Here is a 10,287-nt window from a genome sequence, read left to right as displayed (position 1 = left end):
TTAAAAGACTACAAAAGTCGATGTTTTGCTAGATAACAGAATTCTGATAGAAATGTTAGATATGTTATGGTATCAGGCACGTAGCATCGCTTTTCCAAGTTGAAGGGGACCAAGACTTGAAAAAAAACCCAGAAAACTCCGCTAATTGTAATCCGTAGTGTTCGGGGGGATGAGGGCTTTATTAAAGGACTACGACCTTCTTGAACTGTTACAGACACGTAGCATCAAGGGAGGGGGGGGGGGGCAGGGGGACCTGGTCCCCCCACTTTTTCTCACAGCAAGACATTTTTTAAAATTTACATATAAAAAATTGAATTATCATGTAGTTGCCCCCCCCCCCCCCAACTTTTTTGGGAGTATGTAAAAATTGATATGAAAATAAGGAAATGAGGAGTGAAATTGAAGTGATATTCCCCCCCCCCCCCCTTACGGATTAGGATTTTGAAGATTTTGGGAAACTTTAAATTTTTTGCTTGTCAAGATTTTTTGGATTAGTCTGGCCCTCCACTTTCAAAAACGATGCTACGTGCCTGTGTTATAATGCTTTTCAATATAATTTCTATATTTTCTTAAAGTGATAGAAAAGTAGAGACACAAGTTTATTTTTTGAATTATATAAGTAACTCTAAGTAATACATGTATGTCAGTAGGCAAAATGAGTTTACCCCCCCCCCCCACCTCCCGTAGCTACGTGTCTGATTTTATTTTTCCAGTTTCGTATCTGTGTTCATCGTCCTTTTTCTTAGTGTTTCTGTGGTACATTTGTCTAATGCTAATAAATTCAAGATATTGTTATAAAAGACATTTTGGCTAAAATGTTTGTTTGGATTTAAAAAGTAATAGTTGATACAATATTCGCTATTTACCGTTCCAAGGAGGGGGGGGGGGGGGGCTGGGGTTGCGGAATTATATACCGGGACGATTAAAACAAGGCATTACTGGTCCGATTTACTGACGCAAAAAAAATCCGTTGAATGAATGTGCAACTAGTCCGAATTTTCTATTCACACACGCCTTGCCGGTAGAGCTCGCTTCGCGCCGGCGAGCTGCGCTCGCTATTACCCTAGGTATATTGCATTGGCTGATCTAGAGGAGAGGGGAGGGGGGTTCCGGGGTTTGAACCCCCCTTTCTCTGGGACATATGATTATTTAAAAAAAAAAATTGATGCTTACCTAAAGATGGTTTTTCCTACCTTAAATATTTAATTACTGCCACTATCTTAAATAAGATCGTTTAATGCAATTGCACATTAAACGCACTTAATTGATTTTCGAAAAAATAAGGGGCGAGGTTTTTAGTAACTTTTCACCAATTACTGCAATTATAAAGAGGGGCGCACATGGTGGGTTTCTCCTCTTACTCAAGCAGCCATTCCCAGCGGTTTCTGTACTGAAAAGAATTGTTTTTAGACTCCAAGACAAATGCTATGCCTCCCATACAAATAAAGAAAAACGCCATGGCCAGTTCCACCAAGGCAAGAGCAAACACCACCAGAAGTGTCAAGCAATTGAGTAGACGTAGAGGAAGGACCCTAGCTGCCGTCCGTCACACCTCAGTGTAGTCCACGACTGGTACCTTGTTCTTGGAATGAGCGTCCACATTTTTGGCGGAAGCTGATGCAACCCAAGGGGCAATGGCCAAGGATCCGGAGTTGCAAATTAATAAGGATAGTTCAGCGCGTCGAGGAAATGGCTTTGTAATACTTTAATCTACACCACCTGAGAATGCTTCCACTCAAGAATATTTTTAAAGATTTTTCTCTAAAAATTCTTATGTTAAAAAAAACGCCCCACCCCTTGTAGCCCCATCCTACTCCCGGTGAACATAATTAAACTGGAATCTACACCACCCGAGAATGCTTCCACACAAGATTGTAAATTGTAAACAATGTAAATTGTGTTTACATATATATAGACCTACTGTAAAGGGAATATAACATATTAAATTCAAGTGTACGTGGCTTAAATGGTAAGTTGACGAACTGAAATCAACATTTTGGAAAATTAGAGGAAATTGACTTTCTGTAATCTCTAATAGATTAGTATATCGGATCTTGGATTTTATTGCCATTGGAACCTTTACACCATCAACATTACCAAAGATTTAGAGCATACTGGATGGTTACCCGAGTTACATGCAATTACATGTATAAACAATAAGATTTAGCAATAAGATATAGCATGAATGTGGACATTGTATACACACATTGTATTCATTTTATTCTTACAATATTTTATACCGATAGCAACAAAAACATCATATGGTTCAACTGTCTCCATTAGTATCATCATAATCTCTCTCTCTCTCTCTCTCTCTCTCTCTCTCCAAACTTGCGTATATATACTTTTATAATAACCTGAAACAAATTAGAAGCATAAACAAATAAATATCGAAGAATGTACATCAGTTATTTACATTATTATATATTTTTTTTGCAAATACTGGGTAAGCAGCTTATAAGGCAATCTGAAACATACAGGCTGTTATATTTTTGTTTTAAACATCTATTTCAATGAATTTATTTTCAATTAAATGTAGTCATAATTGATTTTAAGGTTTTTTTCTTCGTTTTGTTCAATTCAAACAAACTAAATTGCAACATCTACGTAACTATTTTAAATTAGATTTCCGACTATAGCCATATACTGTAGCCTAACTGTAATCCTCCCAAACTTTTAAACTTTCAAAACTAGATTCACAAGTACATCAATTTCCTATTGTCTTAGAAACAATTTTAGCTTCGTTTCAACACGAAACTCCACCCAGCCCCCTTAAACATTTTCACGGACATGAGTTACAACAGAAAGTAATGGATTTTTCATAGTAACCTAGTTTTATAATTTGAACATTCGAGTTATAAAAATAAGGTTAACGTTTAGATTCACTATGCACAAAACGTAGTCACGTCCCTAAGCTTGTAGATACATCTAATGATATCTTGTCATAGATAAAAAAGACACAAGATTCTGTGTCATGATTTATTACCATTTTTCTAAAAACAATGAAGTCAAATCTCTTTTTAGATTCTCCCAAAGTCGTATCCTCGAATGGAAATGGAGAGCGCTGTTCTTTTGAAAATCTTAGAAATGAAAATTAAATAATCTTGATTTATATACATGACATAGCTAAAACATCGATACAGAAAATTAATCATGATATTATTACATTAAAGATGTATATTGCCAATCTTTGCAAATATCATTTTTCTCTGTTCAAACTAAATCTAGATCTAGAGAAAAAAACCCCGAATTTATCAGATAGCTTCAACTAGCACTCAAAGTTCAAAACTGTGCGCAGGCTTTAGAAAGCTTTAAAAATCATTTTTTTACTAATATTTACTACTTCACAGATGCGTACCTTCAAATTCCTGATCTTTACATACAGTGCATAACAATTCACGAATAACTGAATCTTTGGTTTTGGATTACTAGTATCAATGTAGGGGGGGGGGGACACTCATAAGCTGAACAATAATCTCATGGGCCAAATAGCTAACCGGAACAAAGTTCTTGTATTATTTTCTATTTCGAAATGTTTGAATAAGAAACTCTTTGAAAATATTGTCAAACTCTCGACCAATATTAATTTCCTATACCCCAAGGTATCAAAGAAAACTAAAATGTAAAATGAACTATTATAATGATTTAGGTCACTGTGACCTTGATAAGAGGACATAAAGATATGAGGATGCTTATAAGTAAAATAACTAAACGTAGCTTTGTATTTCTTGAAAATATTCTTAATTTTCCTCTGTACTTATACGTTGAACATAAGTATTGGTCGGCGGGTCACCGTTTTAACAATTTTGAGTCTTCGTTAATTTAAAATGCCTGCATTATAATTTCACACATTTAAGCAGTGTAGTTAATGATTAGAAGGTTTTCAATCATGTTTCCCAATCATTTGAATTTGGAACTTTGAAACCATCTTGGAGCACCAGTATTGGTCCGGGTGTCATGGTTTTTATCAATTTAGAATCCACACTATCTTATGATGCTTGTATAGTAATCTCACAAATTATAGCATTGTGGTTCTTTAGAAGAAGATTTTAAAACATTTTCCTTATATATTTCTATCTTGAACTTTGAACCCCCTCCTGGGGCCCCAGTATTGGCCTGGGGGTCGTGATTTTAACAATTTAATTAAAGTTACGCTATGTTATGATGTTTCTAAAGTAATATCACAAATTGTAGTTTTTGAGAAGATCGGAATTTCTTTTAATGATGCCTTTCATATTTCAAACCTCTCTTTGGCACCAATTTATTGGTCCGAGGGTCCAGTTTTAACAATCTAGAATCTGAGGAAGCTTGCATAGTAATACCACAAATTGAAGCATTGCAGTTCCTTTGAAGATTTTAAAACATATTCCCAATATATTTCTATGTTAAAACTTTGAACCCATTTTCGGGCCCTAGTATTAGTCTTTAACAATCTAGAACTTTCACTAGATATGCAAGCTGCGGTGTAAATATTGGCATTTCCGGTGCTCTTGATCTTGAGAAGAAGATTTTTTAAAACACGCGCCCTAAGACGACGGATGCTAGGTGACCAGAAAAGCTCACTCGAGTCTTCGGTTCAGGTGAGCTAAACAATTTACCTTTGCCCCTTCTTTATTCCATAGATAAATACGACACAAAAAGAAAGAGTTGCCAGGACAAGAGCAGACAGTAGGCAAGATACCCAAGCTGTTGTCATGGGGAAAACAGAAATCAGAACAAACAATATCTTAATTTATATTAAGCGTTAGACTCATAACCAAGTTTCAATTATAGTGCCCTGTCCCTAAGATGCATTAATTGTACGATCACATGATTCCGCATTCAAATTGAAAAGAAAGAGTACTTTTGAGTAAAGATACACATTCATGGAAGTTGATAGATTTAGATAAATACCGCATGCGAACGAGAGTATGTTAAATATTTTGTTAACCAATGTTTTCTTTTTTGAAGGGAACACGTACATTGTACTATATGTATTTATTTTTACTAAATGTGTCACGACCGGTTATGTTTGCAATATAAAATTTTTATAAATATGTTGAATTATTATATTCCTTTGAGTAGAATTATGAATATCAAGTAATAAGCTAAGAATCGTACCGTAGTAGCAAGCAGTTCCTAACTGGAGATTGAAAATCGAGCACCTGACCACGTTACAGTTAGAAGAGGAGCACTCAGAACTGGACACGGCTATAAAACGGGAAAAACACAAGTTTTGTTTACATAAGTACATACACAGAACCTGTGGCCACAAACTTTTTTAAAGTCAGTGTCTCAACATTTAGTAACTGATAAGCTTAATCAACTAACCTGATGAGCAAGTTATGCCAATAGTGAAAACTATTGACGTCATCAGTACAGATCCCATGGATACAGGGTGAGCTGGCACACTCATCGACATCTATAAATGGAAATAAAAAATCAAACCATATATATATATATATATATATAGGACTGCAAATACATGTACATAATAATTGAGTGGTAGAGGTATATTTGTTTATCAAGTACTTTATTCACAATGAAGGCCTGCAAATCCTGAATCACACAGACATCGGTAGCCATTGACGTTATCGGTACAGTTGTCATGGATACATGGTGAACTTGCGCATTCGTCAATATCTGAGTTTGAAAAGTTTCAACAAAATATATTTGTACATTCTAATATGGGAAGTTAAGGTACGGTAGGTAAGGCAAGGTAGCTAAGTGCAAAACTGTAAGTTATTCATTACCAGAAATACAATATGTTCCAGTAAATCCTGCCGTGCTTACGCATGTGAAACCCCCAAGGTGAATAATCAAATTATAGTATGGGAACAAGGGTTTTTAAGAGAAAAGTCAATCGCTGTAAAAATAGAATAACAACATAATTATGACAATAAATGATAGGAAACGGAATTATCTTATACAGAAATAAAACTGAACAACTAACTTGACCGGCAATCTGAGGCCGGGTCGTAACCATGGATACCAGTGCACGTGTAGTTTGCTCCACTCTCAACGGACGTCCCTCCATTATAACATGGCGTTGCAAAGCAAGGTCGGTCTGCAATCAATGTTTGAATGAGAAATATTTTTTTCATAGCCTTACACAGGCATAGATTTATAACTTATAACTTCGATTTCTCTCATTTCTATTCCAATTGTTATACATACTCCCCAAAAAGTGGGGGGGGGGGGTGGGCAACCCCATGATAATTCAATTTTTACAATGTAAATTTAAGAAAATTATTTGGTGCGAGAAAAGTACAGGCCCCCATGCCCCCCCCCCCCCCGATACACTATATAATAATTTCTTAAATGATGTCAAGAAAGTTCCTATCATGCACGTAGCATCGTGTTCGTGTGTGTGTGTGTGGGCGGGGGGGGGGGGATGATCCAAAATCTTTACAAAGAATAAATTTTTAAGCTAAAAAAAGTATTCTTCATTTAAGATACCATTCCGTGGAGGGAATGCGCAGTATCAACCTTTAATTCTAATATCAATTCTCCATATCACTATGCTGTATCCTCCTAAAATATGATATGGTGGGGGTGGGGGGAGCGGGTGTGGGTGAGGTCTCACGAAAAATATCCTTTGCGAAAAAAAAGTTGATGGAGAAGAGCAGCCTCCCCCCCCCCCAGCCCCCTGATGCTTAGATATCCTGTCAACAGTATTTATACCAGGTACATGTTGGCTGAAATTATCATGAACCTACAGTAATTAATAAATTATACATGCATGTTACGAAAGAGATACAAGTAGGTAGCTAGATCAGATTCAGAAAAAATATGAATCCTTTATTTATTCTTTCATACATATACATTTCATCTCTCATGTACATGTACATATCAAGAACAGTTCGGCAAATTGTATTTATAGTTGCATAGTTTCAGCTTCCGGTCCCATCCGGTGTTTCCCTGGCACTGTTTTTGTGTCGCCTTCCCAAACGAACACACGTAGTAATTCTGGCAGTTCTTGGGGTCGGGGAACTCCCCGAAAGTGGAATGGCAGGAAAAAGATTTGGAATCTATAGAATGAAAAATAACCGTGTACACGATTTCAGACTTGTGAAATGATATGATGAGTAAATTAAAATTATTACATATCTTTTTATTTTCGAAATATGTATTTTCAACCTAAAAAATGGATAATTACTTACATTATTTCAGACTTGTAAATTTTTTTTATAAGACTCGTACTATTGCACGTAATTTAAAATGTTCAAATTTAAACTTCTTTTATAGATGACTTTGAAAAGGACTGTATGATTTAAAAAACTTAACATTTTCCATGGGGAGAGGTCTGAAGAGGCAGATAACTATATGGGAGTGTTTCTGATCGATGGATCCTCTCCCACCTATAGGGAGAGGTCTGAAGATGCAGATACATAATGGGAGTGTTTCTGATCGATGGATCCACTCCCACCTATGCCCACCCCCCCCCCCCCCCCCCGGAAAAAATCATGATTCGCGCAGGAATGCGGCTAGCTATATATGAAAACATATATGTCGTTTAAAATGTCTGTAAAAAACCTTTGGTGTCGTCTTGGAGTGTACAGTTGACAGTGGCTGCGTCTACACAGGAGGAGTTGGCCTGACTCCAGGCCGTGCCGTACACACACGTCATGTTCAGCAGGTACCCGTGGACACACACCTGGTACATGGTACAATCGTTAGAGTGCGGGCTGAAGCTCCCGTGGCTTCAAGCTTTGGTCAGAGTACGTTTAATCTTGATGTTTCATCAAATCGTTATATTGTAATTAACGTGTGGGTGAAAACAAAATTATAAAATTAATTGTAATATATTTGTCGGTGGTAAATCAAGCTTTGAAATTTACAAGGAAATATCATTTCTTTCCTACTTATTATAACTTATATAAATTGTTTTGTTACATAGATCGACCTGCATGGTCTGAACTTGCTGGTGTGATGAAGATAAAAACACCAATAATTTCGAACTCTTATTTAACCCAGTAATACATGTACATCTGATCGTCTCGAGAATCAATAGATACTATAGTAGACTAAGTATTAGACTTGATTTTCATTGACTGAATGCTAATACATGCTGAATTTAAAAGAAAATATAACAAAAATGTTTAAAAGTTTTATACTAAAGACTGACTTGCTAAGAGATGTTTCGTTTTCTAAATTTATACGTATCCAATGCAATTATTGCGTTTATACTTCGGTTTATTCACAACTGCATACGTGTATTGTTTTCTTTATGACCTTTACCATACCTTTTGTTTGTCCTTCTACAGATTAAGCCAATGGTAAGAACGCACGCTACCAGAACAAACTTCATATCACCGTCATTGAACATCATACTCAATTTGTATCAAATCTAAACTCACGCGGGGTTTTTATACTGAGGGTGTTCGATCAGCAATTCACGCGTAACACGTGTTTATCAAAGTTTTATGTAAACTATCAGTGTAGGGAATTTATGACTTAGAAATTTTACAATTGTACAACATATAAACCTAAGTATGTGTAAATACAGTTGTTTAGATTCGAGCACCTCAATAAATTAGTGCATATCATTGGTAGATGTTTGAACAGCTATGGACGTCAATAAATTGGTATATATCACTGACAGGTGCTTCCGTGTAAAGAGTATGGACGTGCACATATGTAGATATACTGTTCTGATGACATCATAAACTGTATTTGCCAATACATCCCTGTTGGTAATATATTCATTTACCATGAATTCTGTTGGTGATATATTCATACACAATGAATTCTGCTAAATGTGCATATAAATACAATCTCCACCCGTCAATGTTTGATTACAAGTAAAAAATGCATGACTTTATCATTTGTTAATTTTTACTTTACATGTAACTTTGGATATTTATCATTTTAATATCGCAAGAGAGATAATAAACAAGAAAAAAATGTAATAAAAACCAATGATAATCAGCTAAATTATCCAGTTTATCAAATTGTCATATATTCTGTTAGTAAGCATTTTCCAGGTAGCAAAACATTTGAAGTCTGATGAAAACAACTGTAGAAAGCCAGGCACCTACAAACAATGTAACTCAGTATGATGTATATGTTGAGGATGCAATGATGGCATGTATATTAATTTTAATGATTCAGTGTGATGAGTATAATTAATGTTTTCAATGTATTTGTGTTTATGTTACATTAAAGTTTTAAAATTCAGAGAATTTAAAACTATCTATAGATAGTTTTAAATTCTCTGAATTTTAAAACTTTAATGTAACATTTATAATGATCATGCAGGGTAAATCAGGGTAAGCTATCTATCTGGGTCCGTGTGTGATAGATCTCGGGGGGGGGGTATCCGAGGGATATATATGTTTGCTGGGGGAGGGGAGGGGGTGGTTCCAAAGCATATTTTTGGTATTTCTACTATGAAGCCATTTGACTTTGCTAGTGGAAGTCTCTTTTAGTACCCTATAGAAATGCACACGTTTGTTTAATTCATAGAGGTAGGTACCTGTTTTATTCCATATAACAAATCAACTAAGATTGATTGTATTGATTCTATTTTTTTTTTGGTGTGCATAAATGATTATAATAATTTCTAATAAATAATAAATAATATGTACAAAAATCAAAATGCCATTTTTTTTAAAAATATTAATGAAATATATACAACTTTTGTTCATTTTTTGTGGAATTGAGAAAATAAATTAACAAAACAAGAGAAATTAGTATGCGATATCAATCATTACAGAAAGAAATAGCATAACCAGCTCACGCGGGTTTTGCATTTTTTCTGCAATGTCGCCACATTTTTATCCCGCATGAATAACCGGAGAAAGCATTTAAAAGACCCAGAGTCTTTGCAACCATCCTATTTGTATAACCTTAAGGCGAATAGCGCCTTAAGCGAAAAGAATTGAGGGAAGCAATTTCTCTCTTGTATACCTTAAAGGGCGACAGTCGTACACTCTTGGAATGGAGCGATATTTTATAAGTTGATCGATCAACATGCATCGAGCTATTACAAATAATACATTAACGCAGACATAAAGTTTAACAGTTTAATAACATTTCTCAGAAACAATTTTTAAGGTACAAGGTAATATACTTAAAGTACTTGATTGGAAAGTCAATTTGTATTCAATTATCGGCAAGAGACGAAAATCTTGTTACAACTACAATTGAAACAAATTTCAACTTTCATAGCGTTCAAAACACAATTCTGATTGTATCAAACATTACAGTTCCAGTTGACTGTAACAAATACCCGGTACCGGTAGACAATGAAGTAAAGAAAATTGACGTTCCATATTTTAAAAAGTTTTATCAACTGATCGTACA

The 10,287-nt window shown here is 35.2% G+C and overlaps 2 protein-coding genes across 3 annotated transcripts in view; both read right to left on the bottom strand.

Moving 5' to 3' along the window:
• LOC128169194 (glutamine amidotransferase-like class 1 domain-containing protein 1) overlaps positions 1-10,287 on the bottom strand; it is a 93,980-nt gene that overhangs the window by 28,391 nt on the left and 55,302 nt on the right. The gene's annotated exons all lie outside the window — the stretch shown is intronic.
• Positions 1-10,287, bottom strand: part of LOC128169174 (beta-galactosidase-1-like protein 2) — a 128,099-nt gene that overhangs the window by 67,489 nt on the left and 50,323 nt on the right. The window lies entirely within an intron of this gene.

Source organism: Crassostrea angulata, unplaced genomic scaffold (assembly GCF_025612915.1).
Source record: "Crassostrea angulata isolate pt1a10 unplaced genomic scaffold, ASM2561291v2 HiC_scaffold_106, whole genome shotgun sequence".
Taxonomy (NCBI): Eukaryota; Metazoa; Mollusca; class Bivalvia; order Ostreida; family Ostreidae; genus Magallana; species Magallana angulata.
This window is presented reverse-complemented; position numbering and strand designations above follow the sequence as displayed.